At 38.3% G+C, this 2,283-nt stretch overlaps 1 pseudogene; it reads right to left on the minus strand.

The window, feature by feature from the left end:
- LOC101582646 overlaps positions 1-2,283 on the minus strand; it is a 75,826-nt pseudogene that overhangs the window by 65,395 nt on the left and 8,148 nt on the right.

Here is a 2,283-nt window from a genome sequence, read left to right on the forward strand (position 1 = left end):
GCTCAGCCCACCAGGGGGCGCGGCTGGCTGGCATGTGGTGCTGAGGGATTGAACCACAGTCCCTGATGCCTTGATAAGCTTGTTCCAAGTAGGTGCTTTAGACCACTGAGCCATCTCTCCAGCCCCATCCCTTCTTTTTTTTTAAGAACTTTTGTCAGGGGTGCAATTATTGGCTTACAGTTTTCTCCCCCTTTTCTACCTCACACACATATTCATTGCCTTCTAAGCATCAAATTTTCTGCTGAGAAGTCTACTTAGAGCTCCTTCTTAGGTCACTATGCTCTCATTGTTTTTAAGATTCTTTCCCCAAGCCCCAAGCCCATTGCAAACTGCATAGTAAACATGTGCATCTAAAATAAAAAATAAATGAAAAATGAATTCTTTGCAGTTGAATGCAATGTGTCACATTTTAGGCTTCTTGGGTTTATTTTACCTGGATTTATTAATTCTCTTATGCTCTTAACTTTGTGTTATTCTTTAGATTTAGGACTTTGGGGACATGTTTTTGAAATAGTCTCTGTCTCTTTGTTTCCCTTTGAGACTTATATAAGCCTTGTACATTCACAAGCTTGAGGGTGGTGCTTCGGCAAACAGAAACACTGAAGCAACACGCAGGATTTGAGGGTAGATTCATTTAATGTCAGATAGACGCTGGCTAAGAGCCAATTGTTCCTCAGTGTGAGATCCTGATCTCTGCTGGCCTGCGGCTTATGTGGGACACCCAAGCAGGATGCAGCGAAGCAGCGTGGCTTGTCCATTGGGGACTCGTTCTTACCATACGCATCACAGCGAACAGCTGCGTAGCAGACGGACCTGCTTGAGGGAAGAAACCAGAGTCTCCTCGTTTCATGCCAATCACGTTCTGCCGGGGGTAAACATGAATAAAAGTATTTGAAATTTTCTGCTTTTTGGATTATTCTTGTTTGACCATTTGTTTGTCTGCTGCATAATTTTTTTATTTCCAGATCTTGTATGAAGTTACTGTAGTCAAATCTTACTTGTTATTATTTCCTTGTGAGATGAAGTGCCGGCACATATCTGGCTTATGATCGTGCAGATCAGTAGCAATTTAAAATTATTTATCAGAATGATGAAATTGTAATGCCTAAAATTACTGGATCTAAATTAGGAATAATTCCTTAAGTCAATGAATCAATGGTAAGAGAAATCCTGCTCAAAAATAACATGAAGTTAAAATCTTAAAGCTATGGAATCAAGAATTGTCAAAAAAAGAGTAGCTAAGAAGAGACTAGGAAAGCCTTCAGAAGTGACCTTTGTGGAAAGAAGAACAATTGTGAAAAGTGTTAAAGAAAAATCTAGTGTAGTCATTTTAACTGAAAAAATATGTTAAAAGTGAAAGTACTATATGCATATGCATATATTAATGTCACTAAGTGTTCTAGGATCCATGAAACTTGAAATGTTTTTGATCCTTACAAGAATCGCACCTTCTACTTGTGAAACAGGCACGCACAGTGTCAGTCTGTTTCTTGCTGCTATAACAGAATCCCGCAGTCTAAGACAAGTATAAGTAACAGATGGTTATTTATCTTGCATCATAGTGCACCAGACTGGAGAAAGAAAGAAAGGAAGAAAGGAAGAAAGGAAGAAAGGAAGAAAGGAAGAAAGGAAGAAAGAAAAAGAGAAAGAAAGAGAAAGAAAAAAGAAAGGAAGGAAGGAAGAAAGGAAGAAAGAAAGAAAGAAAGAAAGAAAGAAAGAGAAAAGAAAGAAAGAAAAGAGAAAGAAGAAAGAAAGAAAGAAAGAAAGAAAGAAAGAAAGAAAGAAAGAAAGAGAAAGAAAGAAAATGAACTGAGAATAAATAGGTGGGCAAAATTTGACTGTTTTATCTTCCTCTGTACACATATTAATTTTCCACATAGTAATTAGCAGTGTCTATTTCATGAAGGACACCCAATACACATTTCTCTGTTGGGAAACAGACTGCCTGACAACTGGTAGAATCATGACCCAAAGAGAACTTTAGCATATCAACCCACATCTCTCCTCTGTGTTCTGTATTCAATAGGCACTGCCTCTTCAAGACTGGGGCACCTGTGCCCTCTCCCCTGACTCTCACTGCTGTGATCCTCTCCTAGGCTTGTGCTCAACGTCAGTCTCACAGAACTATCCCACCTGCCCTCTGTCTGAAAATAAAATTCGTCTTCCCTAAAATAAATCAACACATAGCCACTAAAAAGTAAATATATAGATTAAGAAAAGTCAAAAACATCAAATGTATGCAGAAAAATTTGACTCTTTTTATTCTCATATTCGGGATACAGC

Source organism: Octodon degus, unplaced genomic scaffold, assembly GCF_000260255.1.
Source record: "Octodon degus isolate 3935 unplaced genomic scaffold, OctDeg1.0 scaffold00014, whole genome shotgun sequence".
NCBI lineage: Eukaryota > Metazoa > Chordata > Mammalia > Rodentia > Octodontidae > Octodon > Octodon degus.